Source organism: Schistocerca piceifrons, chromosome 6, assembly GCF_021461385.2.
Source record: "Schistocerca piceifrons isolate TAMUIC-IGC-003096 chromosome 6, iqSchPice1.1, whole genome shotgun sequence".
NCBI classification, from domain to species: Eukaryota; Metazoa; Arthropoda; class Insecta; order Orthoptera; family Acrididae; genus Schistocerca; species Schistocerca piceifrons.
The window spans coordinates 105,375,569-105,390,488 of NC_060143.1; positions in this window are offsets into that span (position 1 = coordinate 105,375,569).

Below are 14,920 nucleotides of genomic sequence, written 5' to 3' on the forward strand. Positions count from 1 at the left end.
GGAGAGTGATGTCCTGGAGGAGCACTTTGGGGACCGCATTCTGGCTCCGGGGTACCCGGAGGCCACTGACATGGGCCTCGATTGGTCGCCATATTCTCCGGATCTGAACACATGGGACTCCTTTTCCTAGGGCTTTATTAAAGACAATTTGACAGCAATAAGTCCAAAACCACTGCTGAGCTGAAAACAGCCGTTCAGGGGGATATCGATAGCATCGGTGTACCGACACTTCAGCTGGTCATGCAGAATTTCGCTATTCGTCTGCGGCAATGGTGGCAGGCACATCGTCGTTTGTAACTAATTTACGTTTATATTTTTTCATGTAGTTCAGCAACTGGTACGCTGCATTTTGACCCATGCGGTGCTTTGATATGATATCGATGGCGCCGTGTAATATCGGAGCGAATTTTTTGATTAAGCTTATGGGGAGTAAAAGGTATTTACTCTTGAGCGATAGGTGGATCTTCGGTGATTGTCACCAGAGGGCAGGCGGGAGATGGTTGAAATAACTACGACACTCATGCGCGATCTGTACCCTCTTGCATCAGTGCTGCTGCGGTGGTGAGACGTGGTTGATCTTTGGTGTACAAGCGTTGCTCTCGGCAAGAACGCTCAGCCGTGATTCTGGGTTCGCCCCAGTGCAGGAAAGTGATGTCCAATGTGGAGTGCAGTTCGTTAAGAGCTCGTGGTGGTCAACAGTTGGCCTTTGGCTGTGCTGCGGTGAGGACGCGCTGTTTGTGTTCCTGCCGCGGACCGAGCGCTCGTGTTGTTTAGATCGTACTCGGCCGTTTCGCGCGTGCCGTATTCAGCATATACATCAGTATGACGCACCAATACAGAAAATCGACGCCAAAATTTACGTTCCGCACTCGAAGTCGAACGATTTCCACGAGAAGAAATTAAAATCCCGGCAACCGACATTCTCGGAATTCACTTGTCCATTGTGAGTAGTATCGTATATGTCAAGATCATCAACGACGCAACATGTGAACGGATCCTTCGAGAAACGAAACAGGGCCTCCGTTTCTGCCATGCTGATGGCAATGTGGGGACTGTGCACGTCGATTATTTTGGCTTGGGGCTTCGCACGATCAGACGTTTTGAACTTCCCTTCGAACTACCGGCGGAGGACTTCGTGACAGCGCTTCGCTCCAACGGCACGGTGCATGATCATATTGCGGAAAAATGGACGCAATTCCAGACATATCCTGTCCTGAACGGTGTCCGCCAGGTCCGAATAGAACTTGAAAGACATGTACCTTCCTATCTGAATATCGGTGACTGCCGTGCCATCGTCATATACGACGGGCGACCGAAGACCTGCTCTGGTTGTGGGAAGGTGGGACACCTCAGATACGAATTTATCCAACATCGAATCACTCAACTGCCGCCGGCTGACGCGGACCCGCCATCGCGGCCGACGATGCTTCCTGTGACGTACGTTGCAGCCCTCACGACAGCTACCACTTCACCACGACAGCCGATATCCACTATTGGGTCGCGGATCATCCTCCAACACAGGGCGATGACGACACACCCGTTCCACAAGCTACAGATTCAACTCCGATGCCGCCGCGTCGACGGATAACGAGATACATGAGGATAGCATGGCCGGACACTCGCTTATTGTGCCTACGGCTGCGTTTGTGCCGGAACATCGTGAATCGTTGCCATCGTCTGACACAGAAGGACACACCAGGAAGCAACACTCTCCGAAGCAACGTAAGCGGAGGCGTAGAGCAACTTCCGAACGAGATGCGACACAGCCTCCAGAGGACGACGACTCCACCTTCAATGACGACGCTATTACAGAGGCAGCCGCCATTTGCTGCAGTGTGGCACCACCGAACGGAACTGAGGACAAACCACATATATCTACAATGGTGCAATCAGATGCCGATATGCAGGACAGATGCTGCCCACCACCTTCTGGAGTGCAAGCACCCATGCCGTGTCCTGCGAAAGCTAGGGAAGTCGATCTTGCTTCGAGCTCCCCGACGTGGCGGATAACCACGACGACGACGGCACCATGCAAGTTACGCCAACAGGGCCGACGCCATTGGCGCCGGCTCTCAAGAAAAGACTGCAGGCGAGGTTTGGGGGGATGCAGAGGTGTCAATACAGTCGGAAGCTTCATAGGCAATTCCAGTCTCAATGGATAACTTAGCACCTGCGGTTCCGCAACAAGCGTATCGTATTGCCACGCTTAACCTCAATACGGTACGAACGGCGGTGAAGATCCAGTTGCCGAGCGATCGCGGCTCTACTCGGAGGATATCGCCCCCCTCTTTATCAGTCGCTTCGATCAACATATCCTCGGCGGCGACTTTAACTGTGTGCTCCACCCCAAAGACCCACATTTCTCGACTTGTCAAGAACTTCGGCTCCTGGTTCGAGATCTGCTTCTCACCGACACGTGGGAGACAATACATGGTGACCGTCCAGGACCGGCATACCTTACTAGTCACTCAGCCACTCGCCTAGACCGCATTTATGTCTCACGAGCTCTAGCGCCGGGAGTATTGGACGCCGAACGTTGGCCGCTTGCCTTCTCCGACCATAGCGCTTTCATATGCACACTCACGCAACAGCAGCAGCGGATATAGCGCAGCCGAGGACCCTGGAAGCTGAATGTGGCACATCTTCAAGCCCCAGAATGCCGTCAGATTATCGCAAACACATGGATGGATTGCAAACGTCGTCTTCCCCGAAACCCTTCGTCTCTAGCATGGTGGGTGGAATGTGCAAAACCAGCGTTTCGGCGTGTGCTAACACAATTCGGGAAAGATATCGCAGCGTGGCATCGTCACACATTGGACTTCTATTACACGATGCTCCGCGAACTCGCCACCCAACCATCGTCTCCAAACCGGCAAATGGAAAGTCGCCGAATTAAAGATAAAATATTGTCTCTTACCAGGAAACGTTTGGAGGGGGTCGTCTTGCTGTCACGATGTCAAGACCGAGCGGAAGGAGAAAACCCGTCCATGCATCACATCGTGCTCGACAGCCGCCGACGCCGACGGACCTCGTATTGCCGGGTGGTAGGGTCGTAATGACTCAGGCTGCGGTTACAGAAGCCTTTGCAGATCACTATCGCCGGTTTTACGACGAGGTGAATACAGAGGAAGCGGACGATCACGACATGCTGCAGCACGTGTCGCACACCCTCGACAATGCAGCAAAGTAGGTTGTAATTAAGAATGATTTGAAACTGATACGAAGTGTAGATGTTTCAAATGTGCTTGACAGTGACAATTAGTCGAAATTAGCTAATCGAACGATTAAATAAACATCACATTATAGCCTACTACGGGCCATGTTTACGATTATTAAGAATCTGGAAGCTGTGTGTCCCCACAAATACATTTTACAAGTAGCTTACTCGCTTACTCTACTGTAAAAGCATTGAAACTGCAAGCATGCGCCACAGTAAACAAAGGTAGTCGGTTGTGACCACACTTCCACTGGGTCTTCATTTTGTACATAAGGGCTTGCATTGTCACGGATTCAGGAAATTGCAATTTGTATGTGTTCTTTTTCAAAGCACATCTGTAAACAGTGAGGGTTTATAAATTTAAAGTTCACGCATTAGTATTCGCTGCTGAATTTATGTAAATTGTTAAAAGTTTTTAGATATGAGTTTAATAATTGCTTTTGATAGGAGTTGTTTTCAGTTAAATTACATTCTGATTAAGACTATTATTTCCTATAGTCCATTACAAAAGTGTTGTATTATTAATGAAAATTTGAAACCAGTTTCCACATTCTGGCTTTTAATATTTTAAGTAAACTGGTTTAAAGTATTGTGGTTTTTAATGAAGTCCAGCACCTCATCACTCTCCCTCCAAGCTTCCTAGAAAGCCAATCTCTTTGCTTGTGTAGCTACGCAACAGCCTCTTCTATGTCCCATCATACGCGCACTGCCGTGCCGACCTAATGGCGATGCACATGAACTCGCTTTCAGTCGTTTTCCACAAGTGACTGCAGGATAGCCATCCAAGGACAAGTGCTGCGAGTCGCGTGCTACACAGACGCTATGAGCGTCTGCCGAAACTGAGTATCACTTGAGAGTGGCTGTTTGATTCTCTTTTCTACCGGCTTACATGTCCAAGAAGCAAGTCGCTTGGATTTGGCTGAAGATGGCCTTGCAACTTCGTCTCCTATTCGTGTCAACATAATTCATGCTTTAAGTGGGATACAGAGCGGTAGTCAGCTAGCCTTGTTGGAGCTGTTTGGTGAGGACGTTAGTGTGAAGAATGTACGAACAATTATTAGGAGCTATTCTCTGGCCGATAGGGTTCTGCGTGTTATGCGTGTTTTATTGCCTTAGGTTCGATTAACCTCCACTTCTTTAATGAGTTTGCCGGTCACAATTCGGCTAACTTACACTGATAATATTGTTTAGGCCGCAGTTGTTTCTCTCTATTCGGTTTGAACCCTGTTGGTAATTTACGAATGTTGTTTCTGTTGGTCTTGTGTAATTTATTTGGTTAGGTTAGGTTAGGTACTCAGTATTAATGAAAGTTCAATTTTGCTACTTGGTGTTTTAGTTGAAGCCATGTGGGCGTTGTTTAAGTTTTATTTGTGCAGTCTTTTATAACACTATCCTGAGTTACCGCGGCGTACGTTGTAGATTCCTTATTGGTTGAGACTTGCATTCTAGTTAACACTATGTTTGACTATTTCAATGAGACACTCGCAACCTATTTATATCACATGTAGTAGTATTTGACTGATATACTTAAGGGGTTGTTCATGTTGTTTTGCCGGCCGTTGTGGCCGAGCGGTTCTAGGCGCTTCAGTCCGGAACCGCACTGCTGCTTCGGTCGCAGGTTCGAATCCTACCACGGGCATGGATGTGTGTGGTGTCCTTAGGTTAGTTAGGTTCAAGTAGTTGTAAGTCTAGGGGACTGATGACCGCAGATGTTAAGTCCCATAGTGCTTAGAGCCATTTGGACCATGTTACTTTATAGTTTTGTTACTTATGTTAGGGGTTGAAAACCCTTGAAGTAAAGATGGCACATGAAACATTTTTTATTTGGATTGATTATTAGTTACTATTAACAACCTAGGTATCTAACCACAAATGACAGTCTAGCTATAAAACATTCTCAGTGAATGTTGATACCATTACCGCTTCACAAATGGTTAAAATCTTTCTTAAAATGACAACATTCATATATAGTTAAAAACAGCTATCCATCGTGCGTGACAAGTGTAATTGAACGATGGTCATAGAAGAAAGGCGTTATGCCGTTACAACTTAGTGACACAATCAGTCTTTACATCATTTCGTTACAGAGATATATGATGATCCTGTTAAGAACCGACATATGATTTTTTCCAGTTCCTAAGCAGTCACGACGTAGCGCCTTTGTTTAACTGGCCGCGAAAGATGAAAAGACGTTCTTAATTGTATATAGATGTTATCTTTTATAGGAATATTTTAACGGTCAGTGAAGCCGTAATGGCACCAACACTGTTCTAGAATGTTTTATATCCTGAAGATGTCTAGACCGTTACCCGAAACTAGTAATCAGCCCAAATAAAGAAAATTTTATGTGCGATCTGGACTTCTGGGGTTTCGGTGCCTAAAATAAATAAAAAACTTGCAATAGGTCGCAGATGTCCTGGTTGAGAATGTCATCAAACTCGTTTTGTAGTTATTGCCTTTTTTGATCTGTTGTCTCTCTCAGGAGGCACCTCCTTATCGTAGCACTGTCCGTGCGAGTGGGAGAGTTTGCGTGCTCCGGGGAAGCTGAGAGCTATGCCGGTGGTAGCGTAGCTAATGGCGGGTCTAACCCAGTCGGACAGGTCGTAGCACAGGAGCCAGACGAAGTGTGCCTCACAACGACCCGTCTTATATCCTACATATTCCTTACCCAACTCTTTCCTCTGTTGCCACTCCTTTCCTCACGTGTTAGTCTCGAGAAGGATGAAGGCTGAGGGAGAAACCTCTGGAAGAAAATCTGGAGTGGGGCCCCAAAGGCGACTTGAAGTCGTGCTACGTCCCCTCCCGACAGCTCCAGCAACCGAAGTTATACCAGACGTATTGACTTTCCTTTCCTCTGGACACTGTCATTTACGTCGAGAGGGAGACCGTGATGCATGGGCGACTCGCGTGTCTTCATATTTATCGCTCAGGCATGTAGCATCCTGGAGAGGACACTTCAGCGACGTCTAAAGATATTGGAACAACACGGGAAGAGGGAGTCACCGGTTATAAGCTTTGACTGATTGGCGTAAGACTTTAGCACCAGGGGCCGCTTCCGACGGTGGGAGAGATCATCGCATCTCACTGGACAGCTGCTGTCCGCCTCAGGCTGGGAATCTTCCGCCAATAAAGTCTGTCCCACACTACTCTCCTGCTTCACAAGGTGTGTGGAGGTTAGAAGTGATCTTCAACAAGTGGACAGATAAGGAAATAACAAAGAAACCGCCATTTCGTATTGTCACCTGGAATGTCAGGACCATGTGTCCAAAATACGTTGACGATACTCAAGAGGTTGATTGCTTTCGTAAGACCGCAGTTATTGATAGGCAGCTCAATCGCTTTAATTTGGATATTGTGGGACTACAGGAGATGCGGCTACCAGACACGGGCTCTATTAGAGAAGCTAATTACACGTTCTTCTGGCAGGGAAAGTCACAAGATGAGACAAGACTTCACGGTATGGGATTCACGATTAAAAATAACCTACTGAACAGTATTGTGCCACCATCTGGTGGAACAGAGCGGATTCTTACTTTACAAGTATGCTCTTGAAGTGGAACTATCAACCTCCCACCTTATCATACAGCACAGAAGAGAAGGATCTCTTCTACGATTTACTCAGCGACAGAATACCCAAAGTACATGGCTCAGAATCACTTTATATTCTAGGCGACATCAATGCTCGAGATGGGTCTGATAATGAGATGTGGCTGACTTGCCTGGGTCATCATGGAGTGGAAAAAATGATAATAGACAGAGACTGCTAGAAGTGTGCTACTTTCATAGTCTGTGTATCACAAACACAAGTTTCCAACTTAAAGATCGACGCAAGGTGACCTGGAGACGTGCCCGCTTTCATCACTGGCGGCCGCTCGGAGTGGGCCACGTGGTTTGAGGCACTATGTCAGGGATTGCGCGGCCCCTCCCACCGGAGGCTCAAGTCCGCTCTTGGGCATGGGTGTGTGTGTTGTTCTTAGCACAAATTAGTGTAAGTAGTGTGTAAGTCTAGGGACAGATGACCTCAGCATTTTGGTCCCTTAGGAATTCACACGCGCTTGAACATTTCATTACTGTCACCAACTTCATTTGTCGTAGCTAGGCGTACAGATCTAAAAAATGCCCTACTGACACGAAGCTATCATAGTGCTGGTTGCACCACCGACCATGCTTTGGTGGTGAGCAGACTAAGGCTCATCCCTAGGAAATACGAGTATCACCAGCCTAACTAAACAGAGAGGTCAACCGTGCATCAAAACATATCATGTTCATAGTAGTTTTGAAAGTGCTTTATCAAGATAGGTATACCTGCTTAAAGGAAGTGCCTCTAACTAAGGGGTCACATCCAGAGGATGTAATGTTTCCAAGTAGAGAAGGAATTAGCATATTTCATCAAAATATAAGAGGTATTAGAGATAAAGTTAGTGAACTGCTAATAGATGTTAACTCTGAAATTATTGGTATATCAGAGCACCACTTAAATAATTTGATAATTCAGAGGGTTCCTTTACCAGGCTACAGATTAACTGGCTGTGTCTCAAGGAGTTCCTTGCAGGGTGGGGGACTGGCTCTGTACGTAAAAAACAGTATTTCATTTGAGTCCATAGACGTATCACGACACTGCACTGAACAGATATTTGAAAGTTGTGCAGGATTAGTTGAATTTAGTGAAACTAAACTTCTAATTGCTGTTGTTTATAGGTCCCCTAACTCCGACTTCAGAGCATTTTTGCTGAAGCTAGAGAGGGTTCTTGATTCACTCTGTAGGAAGTACCAGAAAGCTGTTATATGTGGTGACTTCAATATTAATTTTGTACATGATTGTGCAAGAAAAAGGATGTTGGTAGATCTCCTAAATTCATATGATCTGATGCAAACTGTGTTTTTTCCAACAGGGTGCAGGGGAACAGTAGCACAGTCATAGACAATATTTTTATTCATTCTTCATTACTAGATGGGCATTCTGTTAGTAAAAGGGTGAATGGCCTTTCAGACCATGATGCACAAATTTTAACACTAAAAGGTTTTTGTACTCAAACCAATGTCGTATTTAATTACAAACTACGTAGGAAAGTTAATCCAACAGCAACAGAGAGTTTTTCAAAACTTGTTAAAGAACAAGAGTGGCAAGATGTTTATAGTGCCAATAATATAGATGATAAATACAATGCTTTCCATAACTCATTTCTCATGCTCTTTGAGAGTTGCTTTCCATTAGAACATTATAAACGGGGTACTAGCAGTAATGGACAGCCCAGTTGGCTGGCTAGTGGGATAAGGATATCATGTAGAACAAAGTGGGAATTATATCAAAATGTTAGAAGTAGTCACAATCCAGCTACAGCAGCCCATTACAAACAGTATTGTAAGGTGCTTAAAAATGTTATTAGCAAGGCAAAAAATATGTGGTATGCAAAGAGAATATCTAATTCACAGGATTAATGGTCAGTTGTGAAGGAAGTGTCTGGTCAGCAGCACAAGGCTGATGATATAAAGTCAGTTCGCAGTAATAATATTTCTGTTACTGATAAATCAGATATATGTACAGTATTTAACAACCATTTTCTGAGCATTGCTGGTGAATTAAATAAAAATTTAGTTTCTACAGGAAATCATATAAATTTCTTAGCAAATGCCTTTCCGAGATTGACGTCTGAAATACTCCTCTGTGATACAGACAAGAGGGAGATTGAGTCAGTAATTAAATCACTGAAGACTAAGGACTCTCATGGTTATGATGGAGTGTCTAGTAGAATATTAAAGTACTGTGCTGCATATGTTAGCCCTGTATTTTGCATTATTTGTAATTTTTCCTTTAGGAATGGTCAGTTTCCTGAGCGATTAAAGTACTCAGTAATAAAGCCGCTTTATAAAAAGGGAGAGAGGGATAATATAGATAATTTTAGACCTATTTCTATGCCATCAGTGTTTGCAAAAGTTATCGAAAAGGCTGTGTATGTAAGGTTAATTGATCATATTATATCACACGATTTGCTATCAAATGTACAGTTCGCCTTTAGAAGTCGTTTGACAACTGAAAATGCTATATTCTCTTTTCTCTGTAAGGTACTGGATGGGCTAAACCAAAATTTCGAACGCTTGGCGTATTTTTTGATTTAACAAAGGCATTTTACTCTGTTGATCTCACAATATTGCTCCAGAAGTTGGACCATTATGGGATAAGGGGAGTAGCTCACAATTGGTTCACCTCTTACTTTAGCAACAGGCAGCAAAAGGTCATTATTCACAATGTTGATAATGGCTGTGATGTGGGATCTGAGTGGGGTACTGTCAAGTGGGGTGTGCCCCAGGGATCAGTGCTGGGGCCGCTCCTGTTCCTTATTTACATAAATGATATACCCTCTAGTATTATGGGTAACTCTAAAATATTTCTGTTTGCTGATGACACTAGCTTGGTAGTGAAGGATGTTGTGTGCAAAATTGACTCGGTTTCAAGTAGTGCAGTACATGACCCCAGTTCATGGCTTGTAGAAAATAAACTAACGTTAAATCACAGTAAGAGTCAGTTTTTACAGTTTCTAACACACAATTCAACAAAACCTGACGTTTTAATCTCACAGAACGGGCATATGATTAGTGAAACTGAACAGTTCAAATTCATAGGTGTTCAGATAGATAGTAAGCTGTCGTGGAAAGCCCACGTTCAGGATCTTGTTCAACGACTTAATACTGCCATTTTCACTATTCGAACGGTATCGAAAGTGAGTGATACTTCGACACGTAAATTAGTCTACTTTGCTTATTTTCATTCACTTATGTCGTATGGTATTATGTTTTGGGGTACCTCTTCCCATTCTGGAAGGATATTTTTGGCTCAGAAACGGGCGATTCGGGCAATAAGTGGTGTGAGTTTACGAACCTCTTGTCGACCTCTGTTCACGAGTATGGGTATTTTGACATTGGCCTCTCAATATGTACATTCCTTATTGTCGTTTCTTGTTACCAATATTAGTTTATTTCCAAAAATAAGCAGCTTTCACTCTGTTAATACTCGGCAGAAATCAAACCTCCATTTGGATCGGACTTTCTTAACTCTTGTGCAAGAAGGTGTGCAGTATACTGCTGCATCCATTTGCAATAAGCTGCCACTCGAATTCAAAAATCTTAGCAGTAATCCACGCGCTTTAAAATCGAAACTGAAGAGTTTCCTCATGGGTAACTCCTTCTATTCTGTCGAGGAGTTCCTTGAAACATTATGTTTCTCATTGTATTGCTGATAGCGTTTGCTTAAACTTATGGACTGATTTTCTTTCAGGTTCATGAACATTTATTTTTATCTGTTATTACTTTTATTTTGTAAGTTCATGTACTGACACGTTCCATGACCTTGGAGATTTGCTCCTCAATTTGGACCTAAGGAACTTGACATGTAAATAAATAAATAAAGAAATAAAGAAATAAATAATGATAAAAAATGGGCACAACTTTCTGACGCTATCTACAACTCGGCAGTATTGGCCTATGGAAGGAAAGAGAATAGAAAGAAGGACTGGTACGAGCAAAATTTGGAGGAGATGGAACCAGTCACTGTGGCAAAACGGAAAGCCCTGTTTGCTTAGAAAAGACACCCAAATGGAAGAACTCGGGATGACTGGCGAGAAGCAAAGAACAGGGCACAACAAACATCTAGAATTTTGCAGTGAACACATGGTGTGTCGTGGGGCGATCACTCTGTTTTTAAAACAATTGAAAAGCCACGATCGCTTCAATATCGTTTACTAGATGACCGGTCTCAGCACTCTGAAGGTGCCATCATAGAATATGAAACGTGGATTAATATTTATAAAACCATATGGACGTCATGGCACATGATGGCAGACCATCTGATTGGTTGTGACAGTGATTTTTATCAGATGGTCTGCCTCATGTTCCATGATGTCCACATGGTTTTATAAATGTTAATCCACGTTTCAGATCCGATGATGGCACCTTCACAGTGCTGGAACTGGTCATCTAGTAAACGATATTTAAGCGATCGTGGCTTTCCAATTATTTTAAAAACATCTAGAAGATGCGCAAATAAATACTGGCGAAATTTATGTGCAGATATTCAGAAAGATGCCGATTCTGGGAACATCAAGGCAATATACGATCGTATTAAGAAAACAGTTGGTCCAACTGTCAGAAATACAGCACCTCTGAAGACGAAGACAGGAGACGTAATTATTGATGAGGGCAAGCAGATGGAGCGCTGGGTTGAACACTACCTCGAGCTGTATACAGCTGGGAATAAAGTAAGCACGGATGCACTTGATGCCATCAAAGAAATGCCAGTTATGGAAGAGCTTGATGCGATGTCCACTACGGAAGAACTTGGCAGAGAGACAGATTGTCTAGCTAACGGAAAGGCTCCAGGTGAAGATGGGATTCCTGCAGAGATTATTAAGTATAATAAGCCTGTCCTTCTACAGCACCTACATTCACTTCTCGCAACCATCTACGAAGAAGGCTAAGTCCCACTAAGTATGCGAAATTCAAAGGAGACAGAAGTGATTGCAACAATTACCGAGGCATTTCACCGTTGAGTGTAGCTGAGAAGGCTTATGCAAGAGTCATCCTAATGTGATTGCAATTCCTAGCATCTGGAATCAACCCAGATTCTCAATGCGGCTTCAGACTTGGCCGATCAACCGTGGACATATTTTTTTCTCTACGACAACTGCAAGAGAAATGCTGTGAGCAGCAAAGACCACTGTGTATTGCTTTTGTTGACATCGTCAAAGCATTTGATTTAGTGAGCAGAATTGGGCTCTTCAAGTTGCTGCAGAAGACTGGAAGCCCACCTAAACTACTACGAATAGCTCTCTCTTTCTATGAGAAAAATATAATCAAAAAGTTATCACATGCATGTGGAAAATGTGGTCTTATAATCCTGCAAAGGACTAAGAACATGACTCAGGGAACCACCAACCTTCCATCCATCAGCACTGATGGAAATCCACTCCAGGTAGTTGTTGATTTTACCTACTTGGGATCTGCGATACGTAGCAGCTTGTCTGTGGAAACTGAGACTGCCACAGAATTGCAAAAGCATCAGCTGTCAAGGGTATATTGAATACCAGAGTATGGAAGAATGGACTATCCACATTAAAAACTAAATTGCATGTATATAATGCTTGTGTTATCAGCACCCTTTTGTATAGCTGTAAGACATGGACAACTCTTACTAAACACGATTCCCGTCTGAACAGCTTCCATCTGCGTTGTCTCCGAAGGCTCCTTCAGATCTCTTGGAAGGACAGGGTACCCAACACCGAAGTATTACGGCTCGCAAGCACAACCAGCATTCATGCACTCCTGAGTCAGCGACGTCTAAGGTGGCTGGGACACCTCAGGCGCATGGATCCTGAAAGAATACCGAAAAAGTGCTGTACGGAGAACTTTGGGAGGGTGTGAGACCAGCAGGAAGACCGCACCTCCGCTTCAAGGATGTCTGAAAGAGAGATCTGACCCAGGCCAGCATCGATCCAAGTCAGTGGGAAAATACAGCTGGTGACCGTGTCAAGTGGCGACAAGCTATGAGCAATGGGGTTGAGCTTGTAGAGAAAGAACGCGTGCAAGAAGACGTCAGAAAGAGGGAAGACGGAAGGAGAGAGCAGCCTCTGGTGGACGTCCTTCACATTTCAAGTGCCCAAACTGCTGTAGACACTGTCAGTCCGTAGTGAGACTTTTCAGCCATAGCAGATGTTTCAGAGTCTCAACCAACTATGCTACACCACCATCTTTCGAGAATGGACAGATGCCATTACTTGATAAGTTACGCTTACAGGGTTAATTGATATGCCAACTAAATGTTTATTGATGCTTAACCGTGAGAACAGTAATTTATTTCTACCTGTTCTAGTAATACGTCAGTTCGTACTGCCGTTATTGAATTTATTTTGAGACGGAATCTATATGCAATGTCTGGATTTATAACCTCAGCTGAAGATTTTTCAGATATCGAATATTAAACCTTTACTGCTGATTTTCTTGCATTAATTTGAGTTTTCAAATTTCACTTGGCAAAACTATTCATAGCAAATATTTGATTGCATAAATTTGTCTTTTTCTGAAGAAAGTGTTATGATTTTTGAGGGGTGGAACCTTACTACTGCTAGCTACTTGCTTGGTAACGTATTCTATATTTGGTTGGTTTACGAGAGACATTCGATACTACACTGGATTGTCGTTTTATAACCGAGGTACAATCATGGGGGCTATCGTCGGAGATACGTGACTGGCGCGAAGTATGTTTCACTAATAGAAGCTAGTATATTGTGGTGGGTAGCGAACGATCCACTATCGAGAAAGTATCATCTGATGGGGCGCAAGTAAGCGTAACAGGACATATCGGCTCATTCAGCTAAACTGTTTACCTTGGATGTGTTCTGAACCGTCTGTTTCCACCCAGACGAATTGAGAGAAAGTCCTCAACGACGTGTACTCTCTTTTGATAGTTATATTAAATACAGGATGTGGCTATTGTGATAAGGAATGCCAGAGTAGGCAGTCCACTTAAAGTGGAGTAGCTGTTTTTGAAAAGGGCAATCGGAATGCTGGACAGTCATACACAGATACAAGGTAGATAACTGCGAAGAAAGCTTGGGTAACAGAACAAATACTTCAATCGGTCGAGGAAAGGAAGAATTACGAGAACGTTCAGGTAAAGAGGGTCATACAGCAAAATACTTCTCATAGGAATGAAATAAACAGAAAGTCCAGGGAAACCAAGGCAAAGTGACTACAGGAAAAATGTGAAGCAATCAGAAAGGAGATGATCGCCGGAAGAAAAGTAAAAACAACCTCTTGTGAAATTAAAAGTAAGGATCATAACATTAAGAGTGCAATGTGAACTCCACTGTTAAATGCAGAGGGAAGGAAGCACAGGTAGAAAGGGCCTCTATGTGAGGAAGGAATTGTCTGTTGTGACAGGAGAAGAAATTGGAGTCAATAAAGAAATCGTAGGGGATTCAGTATTACAATAAGAATTTGAAAGAACTCTGGAAGAAAAGTGAAAACAACCCGTGGGGCGGTGGGTGGAATAAGAGAATAGATGTTTTGTATTTATTAATGCTGTTGTTTGCCGTTCTCAACACTGGCTCTCTAACTACAATATTGGCAACCAGAAAGTGATTAGCAAAACGTGAAGCCTGTAATTAGAATTCCTAGTGCCCACTTCATCTGAGAAATACATTTATAGCTACAGCTTATAGCTCTGAGGAATTAGGAGATTGTCTGGGATTCATAATGAAGAACCATTCTCTCTAAAATGTTCACTATATTCTGAAAGTCACAGACCAAAAAGAATCCACACAATCCAACTACCAGAGCAGTTCAGAGTCTAATGAGCTGTTGCCACTATAACTGTTCAAATTAAATGTTTAAGTGAATGCTCGCCATAATTTGATGATAATGTTCATCAAACGCCATGCTAAAAATGGTAGAATGTCTGTCCTGCGGTGGTACGTGAAAATACGACGTAAGCAAACTAAAGATAGATCATTACCGTCATCCCAAAATTAACACTTCACTCGAAAACGATTTCATAGTTACGCGTATCCCGAGTAACTTATTACTGCATCCGAGGCTGTTTATATCAACGATACCGACGCGACGCGACTCCCGGCACAGGTGGTGCGCTAATCGGCTTCTGGAGAGAACTGGGGCCTTCCTCTTCTCGCGCAGCGTTCTTACATATAAAGC